Raw genomic sequence first — 10979 nt, forward strand, 5'->3', positions numbered from 1 at the left:
GGCTTGGGTCAGGAACATTCCCCCCACAATAAACGGGGTTTCACCGTGTGTCATGTGACTCCACTTCCTTGTATGCACGCAAACAACACACACAAGAGAGAAATGTCCAGACTGAAGCTGTTCATCAAGCTGTTTGGATTTCATAACTGTACTGACAAGCTGCTCGCGTGGTGGTCTTGCATCACCAGACTAGCCACAAATGCTGTCTTGAAGACGTGCCAAATGAGAGGGCGGAGGGGCGGAGGGGCGGAGGTTGGTTTTTCACCCTCGAGGGAAAGGAAGCGCAGCGGCAGACCTGTGCTGCCTGCAACATGCTGCTGCCATGGAAACTCCCATAAGCCAAATGGCCTGGCAGGAGCATGCAGCGGTAATTTCCTGACCTTGAAATTGCAATGCTGCCGGTCTGGATGGCTGGTGGGAGAGGGAGAGGCACCCAAAAAAAATGTGTTGGGCCTTTTTATTAACTGCAAAGCCAGTGTCTGGTGTACATTGTGTCTTGGAAACCAAATGGTTGGGATGGACGTCCATTTGTTGCCGTTTCTACATGGATGGGGCGTAGGGACATAATCGGATGGCAAAAACTGAAGAAAGTGACAGACTTGTTTTCCTGCACCGCTTAGTTCACTTCGACTGTACAAAGGGATAATCCCCTCTTAATAAACTTAAAGGCACTTCAACTGATCTCCCAGCTGTCTGCGTTGCCACAGGGAAGCCTTCCGATCCAGGTCAGAAACCAGGAAACACATCCTACACACATACCACAAGTGCCTCAAGTGCAAAATATGGATTGATTTACAGAATTCTAGATGCATTTTAACACCCAGATTAGAGAGAGCTTCAAATTTCTCACTAGTTAGAACTAGAACCCTTATGGGTCCGTTTGGGCAATCGTTTTCCCACTTAGTGCAGTCTTAACAGCAGAAATAACTACAAAAAACAGTCAGTCGGAGGGAGACAAACACCAACAATGGAGAACAAGCGTCTGTCACACGGACTCATTTTGTCCGAGAGGAGACTGAGGGTACGGCAGCAGCAAAGTGGTGCCTGTGGAGCTAAATCCGTCTGGGGGGGAGCTCATGTTAGCGCATGTTTATTTTTGGTTGTTATCTAGCCATGTGTCCTGTTAGAACAACGATGAATCAGCCTGACTTGAGTAGACTAGGTACTACAGTATCTCGTAGAACCTGCTTTTGCCAATGGAAAAGCAGCAATAGCAAGTAGGGTACATGTAGCAAAAAGGGGCATTAGTCGAGACATTTTGGATAAGCAGATGCTTCCAACTTTTTGGAAACACTTTGGGGAAGACCATTTTATGTTTTAAGTACACAAAGCAAACACCCATCCATTGTCTTCCACTTAGCCGAGGTCGGGTCGCGGGGGCAGTAGCTTCAGTAGGGAAGCCCAGACTTCCCTCTACACAGCCACTTCCTCCAGCCCTTCCGTGGGGATCCCGAGGTGTTCCCAGGCAAGCCGAGAGACGTAGTCTCTCCATCGTATCCTGGGTCGTCCCCAGGGTCTCCTCCCGGTGGGACGTGCCCGGAACACCTCATCAGGGGGGCGTCCGGGAGAAGAAGAATAATCACCTTTTTCATGAACATCCATGGCATCCTAAACAGATGCCCGAGCCACCTCATCTGGCTCCTCTACATGCGGAGCAGCAGCGGCTCGACTCTTGAGCCCCTCCCAGATGACCGAGCTTCTCACCCTGTCTCTAAGGGAGAGCCTGGACACCCTGCGGAGGAAACTCATTTCGGCCGCCTGTATCCGGGATCTGGTTCTTTCGGTGACGACCCACAGCTCGTGACCACAGGTGAGGGTAGCAACGTAGATCGACCGGTAAAGTCCGCATCACTGTAAAGTCCGCATCACTGCAGACGCTGCACCGATCCGCCTGTCGATCTCAGGTCCCGTTCTTCCCTCACTCGTGAACCCCAAGACCCCAACATACACAAACACCATTGGAGTGAACTACAAAGTGGCTTGAGACTGTTCTAACCCGCCTGAACAGAGAAAATCCCACAAATACACAGAGACATCCCAATACTGATGTCAATATTTAGGAGCAACAGCATGCGTCTTACCTCAGTTTTGATCTACAGTAAATAATTCATCCACAGAGTGAGAAGGAATGTGGGTCAGAGAGCTCATCTGCATACATTTCCAAGTAAGCAGACCTTAAGCCCACATCATGAAGAACTGCACTGCAGGTTTAGCATCATGCTAGTTGAAGTATACAAGGAGTGCTGGCGTTCTTTACAATGGTCTGCATTAATTGTGCCATGAGTTCACAGCTCTGTATACCTTGTTTGGCATGTGGATAGGCATACTCTGATGTCGTAGGCACGGGAGTGAACATCTTCAGTCAAAACAGCATGATATGCTGCTTGCTGCTAAGCTTTGCCAAACTCAAGAAGAAGGAAAAAGACAGTGCCGTGTGCCAATATCAGATGACAAATAAGTTTCTTTAGTCAAAGCAGTGCATGATATGATGTTTGTCGAGCCTCTCTGATTTCAGGATTAAGAAAAAGATGTCAGGCTGAAAATTTGGGCATATCTTCAGGCAAATGGAGGCGGATGGTTGTATTTTGATGTCAACACAATAACACACTTTAGTCAGGAGAGGGGGGGTGCGTGGTATGCTGATTTCCGAGCGCCGCTGAACTCGGGGGTAAAAGAGGGCGACGTCAGAAGGATTTTTTTTTTTTGTGAATCTCTGGACAAAGTGTCTTTACGTTGGAATCACACAAGCAGAAATGTGCAAAAATATCAAGACCATGTCAATATTTGCACTGTGGCCAAACAGAGGCAGTACTCAGCTTCTTAAGTCAAGACAGTAATGGCATGCTGGCTGTTGAGCGCCGCTGCACTCAGGAAGAAGAAACGAGCCATATCCAAATGAAAATTTGCCTGAATCCACGGACAAGGCGTGGGAGTGATATGTTTTTTTTAGTTAAGACAGTGCATGATGTGATGGTTGCTTAGCCTCACTAAACTTAAAAAAGGCAACATTTAAGCATCGATTTGGGCTAATCTGAAGAAAAATAAAGGTGGGCAATAAATTTTAGTCAAGCTAATGAATGATAAACTGCTTGATGAGCCTGACCGAATTTGGGAAGAGAAAGAAAAATTGGCGCCAATTATTACTATTATTTTTTTTTTTAAACAAATAGAAAAACGGGCTTTATTGTGAGCCAAAATGTCCAAAAATATCAAGACAGTGCATGATGTGCTTTTTCCTGAGCTTCGCTCGACAAAGGAATAAAACGTCGGACCAAGGATTTGGGAAAATTTGGGAACAAATAGAGGCAGCTGGGCATACTTTGATGATGATGTCACAAAAACATGGTTCATTAGTCAAGCTAGTACTCGATACGCTGATTGCTAAAATATGGCTGAACAAAGGAAGAGGAAAAAGGTGGCATTGGATTGAAAAAAGTCTGGACAAATAGCATTGCTACACTCACATGATCGTAACTATGTTTGTGTCGTGTCATCTTGTTTGTATTTAAAAAAGAAAAAAATGGAAGTTCTTTTGGACCAAAATTTCTAAGAATATCAAGACAGTGCATGAAACGCTTCTTCACGACCCTTGCCAAACTCATTGAAAAAAAGACGACATCGACTTTGATGTGGTTGTCACAAAAATATGCTCCTTCAGTGCATGATATGCTGCTTGCTACGCTTTGCACACTGAGGAAGACAAAACCATGCATTTAACATCTCTTAAAAAGACCTAACGCCACTTTGGATTATACTCGAAATTATAGTCCTGGTGTAAATGTAAACTAGACTTTACACCGATCTGATCGGCTTGATCGGTATCGGCCGATAATTAGCATTTTATGCTGATCGGCTGATTGGCTTTAATGTAGTATTCGTCAATCCGTTCACTCCGCAAAGATTCACTTCGTGTCACCATCGTGTACAGTAAATTTGAATCCAAAAACTGGTTTATTTTTAGCCTTGTCGCGCGTCTTTTGACGTAGTACTGTAAATATCTGACAGTCAAAAGTTATCTTAAAAAAAAAAAAAAACATGTCAGCAGTATGGGACAGACAACACGTAATGCCCGGATCAGACTACAAGACAAATTTGGTCTTTCACAATTGCACTATGTCAGACTACTGCAATAAAATCTTGTATTCCGATACCACCGCATCCCGTCTTTTACAATCACTGGGCTTTATCTTGTTAACTCTAACGCGACCGGATACACTTGTTATCACGGCGATGACAACAACAATGGATTGCATTGTGTGTATAATAAGAACAAAATTGGGGAAAACGTGTGCTGGTGGTCACCGGTGCTCGGGAAAGGACTTTAATTCAAGGACTGCTTGAGGTATGTTCACGTATGTCTAATCATGCGCTAAAGTTTCGGTGTGTGTGTGTGTGTGTGTGAAGCAATTTAATTACAATAAAGTAATTTAATTACAGTAAGTTAGCACCCATTATTTCTGTCATGTCGTAATGTTGGTTTGAGCTGACTAATTAGAATACATGATCTGACAAGATATTTTTGAAGCTACTCAGTACACAAGCATATACAGTAGATGAACAAGTCATTGAAATAGACACATTGCTCCATCCTGTGATGGGATCGGTGATCGTTTTTTTAAACTCGCTGATCGGTGATAGGCCCCAAAAACCCTGGTTGTGTAAAGCCTCATGTAAACGCCACATGTGTCAGTGCTGTGATTGACAGGTGATCGGTTGAGTGGTTGTTAAGCACCAAAGTATGAAAGCAAACGATGACGAGGTAAAGCATGAAATAATAGCGCTCGCACTTGATGGCCGCACACGCTGAATCAGAGCCATGCTAACGTGCGTTAGCAGGAAAAGACAGAAAAGCCCTTTAATTTCCTCTTTCCTAAATCTCACACTGCCCAAAGACCACGTTGAAGGCCTGATGCACTTCCGCCCTTTCCTCCTGATGTCCATGACGTGATGTTATTCGTGCTCTGCTCTCTTATCGCCGTGCTCCCGCAAAACAAGCCTTTAATCTTAGACAAACACAGAGGCGATAAGGCATTCCAACTACTGAAGCTTCTCATGCTTCAGGAATGCGTCGCCACCTGTGAGACTCTCACTAGTTACGCTCTTTTTATTTATTTACAAGTCAAGAGGTCTGAGGGTCTGTTTTAAGCACAGTCGTCCGCTATTCTGAAAATGTGGTTCGGGGATATGTGCTTTAAAGACGTTTCAAAACTCACTATGACTCATGATTGAGTACATTACAGTACAGTAACTTAGTCTGTCAATATATATTAAACAATAAAAAATACCAGCATTAGGCTAGGGCTGAGCGATTAATTCGACTATTTGTCAAGGTGATTCTTTTTAATTGATTATTTCTTTAGCGGCTTTCATAGCTGAAAGCGCCTTCCCGTTGACGTGCACTCGCGCAACAGCAGTCAGTGTTGCCAACTTAGTGATTTGGACGCTGTGCTTAGCATCTTTTCTGACCCTTCTAGCAACTATTTTTCAAAAAAGCGACTAGTGAGTTTAATAAGCGAACCATTTTCTAACTGCTTCGCATAAAACAAAGAAGCCCAGCGGAAGGCAATCACTGAGTCAATCGTGTTGAACACTGCAAGGGACATGGTGCCCATGTATACGTTGCAATAGCAGTGAATCATCCACACACATCGGAAACGTTTGACCCGAGGTATGTGCTTCCAAGTGACCAATATTTTGCCAGGGAGTTTACGCTTACATATGGACCAGCCAAGCTATGCAGTTGGACGATTCATTTTATGTTCAATTGTTGAACATTTAAAAGGATATGTTAAGGATCCTGTTTGGATACATTTCGAGAGGAAAAAAAAAAGATTTTCACCAACACTATCAGGAAAGCAAAAAATATTTACTTTTATTATCATAGATTTAGAGTTACCTCGACTTTTTAAAGATACGAGCAGTCCCTCCGCCAATTTTTTTATCTTGAGTTGTAAGCAAAATTTGAGATATGCGCGCTAGATGGCATCAGCACACAGGCTAACGAAACTAGCATCGCAGGGTTATGGTACTTTGAACGGACAAATGTGTCGACAGGCAATACAACACCACAGTCTTATATTCTTTATCCTCTGCACACAAAAAAACGACTAATAGTACTGCAGCTTACTGAGCAGTTGTTTCCGTCTTCATGTATGTATGTAGGTAGGTATTATACTGCCCCCTAGTCATCACGGAACATACACCATCAAATCATCAAACTGTTTAGTTTAAGTTTCTAATTTTTTTGTTGGTGTTTTACGGGAAGCTAGAACAGATTCATGGCATATCCATTCACTTTTGGGGAAAGATGATTTAAGCTACAAATGTTTAGAGTTATGAACATGGTCAGGTAGCAAATTAAATCTGTAAGTCAAGGCACCACTGTATTGTTGTTGTTATTACTAGCATATCACTTATTTCCAAAAGAAGGCGCAGCCTCGACAAAAGAAGAAAATAACCACAAGTCTTCTGAAGCAGATTTCAAAATCAGTAAGACTCGCATCCATCGTCACCTGCTTTTGTTTTCAACAACGGACTAGCCTAATTATTGACAATGTTAAAAGGTGAGCTAACATTGTGACCTTGTTTTGTCATTTTACAGTTCTTTTTAAGATGCCTGCCAACAGTTATTTTCAGGAGCCAGTTGTTGGTCTACAAAAGCTCCAGTGATTAAGTGAGCAGGGAGAACATCTGATAAACGTTTCCACGGATGCAGACAGCGTCTTTGATCAGCCAAAGACAAGATATTTACGCAGAAACTCTTTTGTTCTCTATATGCAATATTTCAAAGAGTTATCAATCCTGATCCTGACCCGGCAGATCATGGGGAACCAAAGCAATTCTTGGCTTTTAATGAAAACAAATATTATGGCTTTAAATTAAAAAAGAATTTTTCGATTAAATTCTGATGACTGCGTGCTCTGTAATGTCTTTTACAAGACAAATGCAAAGACGCGTGTCTTCTGACCAACTTATGACGCCAATGAAATCAACTTTAACCTTGTTTGTGGTATTTCTTTTGGCTTTTTTGCAACACCTAAAATTCGATTTTTGTTATATATTTTTTAATGGTAGACAATGTTTTCATTATTTTTTAAAGTATTAAACATCCCCATATCATGATAGTTAATAGGAGGACATGCACAGTGTCACCATACATTTTGTCACTTATCCAGGTTAAGCTTGTCGTATTTTATTGCTTTGATGGCTGTTAACTTTTTACATTTCTGTAAAAAAACAAACATGGTTGAGACGTTTTGGGTTTTGTCATTAGGTTTTACTGTTGACTATCAACACTTTATATTGCAAAATGTCTTTTGCACAACTGTCGTTATATCAGTATTACCACACTACTGGATACTTTTTGCTTAACAATGACCTGGCTATACTTTTGTGTTTATGTCCTAAATGTATATTTTGTTATAGTGGCTTGTTCGCTGTAGTACTAGAGTAGCTGCAACTACCGTAGACAAATTCCTTGTGTGTTTTAGGGCGATTGCTAACTAGCTGACACGAAAGACGGGGGTACCTTCATCAGTCCCAGGTAATTAAGCCTAATGTTTAAAATATAGTTACCATGGCTTTTTAAACTTGCATTAGTAATGATGATAAACTTGGTACCTCCTACTTCGAACATTAATGTAAATGATTGTTTTAATTTACGGGTCCATCTGACCCATTGTCAACGCGCCCTAAAATTAAAGCGAGGCCTGCCAAAAGGCAAGGAGGCAGCCTTTCCCCGTCAGAAGGCAGATGAGTGTCACACAATTTTGCAATACTTTGTATCACTTATACTTTATTATTTGCACAATATTACACCTTTATTTATTTTTACTCTATCCTCTTGTGATCATCTTGTTCAACTTAGAATGTTATGTTGTTATGTTATGTTATATTTGTCAAAGTTTATATATTAAAAAACATTTTTTATTGTTAAATAAATTACCATTTATTACTACAAACACCACTGATGGTGTCGTGGTACACTCGCCTGAATTTGGTGCGGGCACCCTGGGATCAGCTCTCACTCAGTGACAGTGTGAATGTGAGTGTGAATGGTTGTCCGTGTCTATATGTGCCCTGCGACTGACTGGCGACCAGTTCAGGGTGTAGTCCGGCTTTCGCCCCACAGTCAGATGGGATAGGCTCCAGCACCCCGCGACGCTAACCAGGATAGGCGGACGATGGCTGGTCTACTACAAACGCACACACAAAAGTACCAATAATTGGTATCGTTGAGTACCGGTACCAATTCCCAGTACCTGGGCACCGGATCAAATGTGAAATGTACTCATCCCTAATCCCAGCTGACATTGGGCGAGAGATGGGGACCGGTCTGGTTCGGACTGAACCCGGTCACCAGCTAATCGCAAAGCACATATGGACAAATATTCGCACTCACATTAACACCAACGGACGATTTAGTCTTCAATGAACCTAACGTGCATGTTTTTGGAATGCGGGAGGAAGACGGAGTACCCGGTGAAAATGTATGCAAGCATAAAGTGAACATGCAAACTCCACACAAGAGGTGAGATTTAAACCCCAAAGCTCAGGCGTGTGAGACAGACATTCTAACCACTAGTCCGGTTTGCTGCCGGAACACGGTTTGCATGGTTACCAAAAAAGAAAAAATGATGCATGTCTCCTTTAAATGGACACAGATCTATAAGCAGTGGAGGAACTCTGAGCTGTGTGTTAGACTAGGTTAAACCCGAGTGTCCTAATCTGTCAACATGTGACTGCCTCTTCTCTTATACAGTGAACCCTCGCTATTTGCCAAGGTTACGGACCAAGAGCCGCAGCCAAAAGTAAAAATTTGTGAATAGTAGGCAGCACCCCCAAAAATGTCAGTGATTGCTTATATTCATATTTTATACCATAAGTAGTCCCCACACGTTAACCCCCAAAACCTTTGATATCATTTCAAATTCATTTTACAGCACCTAATTTGTTTTCGGCAAAAATATCATGGAAGTGGGAGCTCATCAGTACAGCGCTAATATAGTCCTTCGCAGAGGATAAAGAATATACGAGTGACTAATGTTATATTGTCTGTTCACATGCATTGCTACACTGTTTCTCTTTGACCCATTAAAGGGATATGCCACTGCAACATAAATGCTAATGAGCGGACTGGACGGCTAAGCTATTTAGTCGATGTAAATACACAAGGTGTAATTCTCATTTTATGTTTCATGTGAGAGTGAACTTCAACTGTGAGTGGCAATAAACAGCTTGAAACCTCTTCTTTTTTTTCCCAAAAAATTACCATTTGCAAAAGTGCTACTTTGTGAGTTCACTGCCAGCAGACACCACTCGTGGTTTATGCACTAGAAAGTCGGCCAGACGACGGCTCGTATCTTGAAGAACTCTTCAGTTGAGGCACTAAGGCACTGTAAACAACTATCTACTTAGGACTTACTGTTGCTAACGATGCGCAGCTAGCTGTTAGCAGCTGATCAGCTGTTACCTTCGACCCCTGCTAATAGCGATCCAGACCTTTCTCTGCATCATCATGAGAGGTTTACCACGCTGCTGTCTCCTAGGAGCCTCGCCTGCTTGTCTGACTTCTGCCGGATCTTGCATCACGCTGCTGTTCGCTGACAAGCAAGTCGACTATCAAGTGGTGGCCAAGGGTTGACTGGAGTGTGACCTACTACATCGGTCAATTTTGGGACTTCAAAGCACGCTGGTTGGCTCCTGTTGTAATCATTCAGCAAGCTTACCATCTTGAAATAAGAAACAAATGTTTTAAGCTTGAGAGGGTCGTGGATCAAAGCGCCCGGAGAATATGTGGAAGTGTGGGGATAAAGTTAAACTTCTTTAAATGGACTCTGAACAAAGTTTGTCAACGAGTTGGAATGAGGAGTGAACTCGCTTCTTTTGAGTTAAGCCTTAGCAGCTTCTCATAAGCATCTACGCCAACCATGTAAACACATTGGACGCAACCCAGTTGGTTGAGCTTTGCGGAAAGAAATGCAAATAAAAGGCCGAATCTTTTAGGGAGAACAATCACGTTAGGCGCACTCGAGTTAGCAGGCTAACACGCTAATGCTAAGATGCTAGGCCCGAGAAGTGGTGCCTCGCTCCCCGGCTCGTGTGTGTGGAAAATGCCCAACTGTGTTTACCTCACAAGTGCGAGGACGGCGGGCCCCTCCGGTAACTCCTCGCGGCGGTGTATTCGGAGCGAGGTATCCTCATGGGCCACGGGGAGCAAACGCCGGAGCCTCCGCTGGGTCGATGTCCTGCTTTCGTGTCTTCCCTACCCAGTGTGTAGCCCACTGGTACGGCAGCGGGCGACCACGTTAGCGGCACCGGCTAACTTAGCATCAGTCCGCGCGGGGGTGCTGGTGAAAAAACGCCGCTTGGCTCAGAGCAGTCGGGAGGAATATGCGGCTCGGACGGTTGCTTCGACTCCGTCACGGCGTGTGTTTGTGACGGGGAAGGGCCGCGTCTTGGCGGGAGCAAACGGCTTGTCAAACGGGAGTAATTTGGTTTTGAGTGTCGCTACGCGCTCCCGCTGTAGATATCGTACGGCTAACGCTAGCTGTCGGCTCCTCTCGCTTGACTGATGGCCGTCGCACGGATATGACGTTGATTTGGTTTTAACCAGGCGCTCGGAAATGACGCAGGACGATGGTGTGGCGGCGCAAAGAAGTTAAGAAAAATTATGTATATATATATATTTTTAGACAAGTGATTAAAAAAACAACAACAACAACACAATGCGTGAGGGAACTCATGAGAAACATTTTAAATCCAAAATAAGTTTTAAAACAGCTTTTTTAAACTGCTAAAATTACTTTTTATTCTTTTAATTGCAAAATATTCTTGGTTATTAAAGTGGGTTAAAATGATAAAGTGAGGGTTTTTTTCTTTACTTTTAAAATGATATTTTTCATTATTTAATATTAAAATGATATTTCAACTATAAAAACCTTTTTAGTATTAAAATGATAATATTAAAATTAATGACT

General features: G+C 42.9%; 1 protein-coding gene across 1 annotated transcript in view; it reads right to left on the reverse strand.

Moving 5' to 3' along the window:
- fbxw7 (F-box and WD repeat domain containing 7) overlaps window positions 1–10630 on the reverse strand; it is a 109701-nt gene extending 99071 nt beyond the window's left edge. Inside the window, exon 1 of the mRNA XM_061770438.1 lies at window positions 10131–10630. The gene's annotated coding sequence lies outside the window, so the exon portion shown is untranslated. The remainder of the gene's footprint in view (window positions 1–10130) is intronic.
- Between the last annotated feature and the right edge of the window lie 349 nt (window positions 10631–10979).

Source organism: Phyllopteryx taeniolatus, chromosome 4 (assembly GCF_024500385.1).
Source record: "Phyllopteryx taeniolatus isolate TA_2022b chromosome 4, UOR_Ptae_1.2, whole genome shotgun sequence".
Classification (NCBI taxonomy): domain Eukaryota; kingdom Metazoa; phylum Chordata; class Actinopteri; order Syngnathiformes; family Syngnathidae; genus Phyllopteryx; species Phyllopteryx taeniolatus.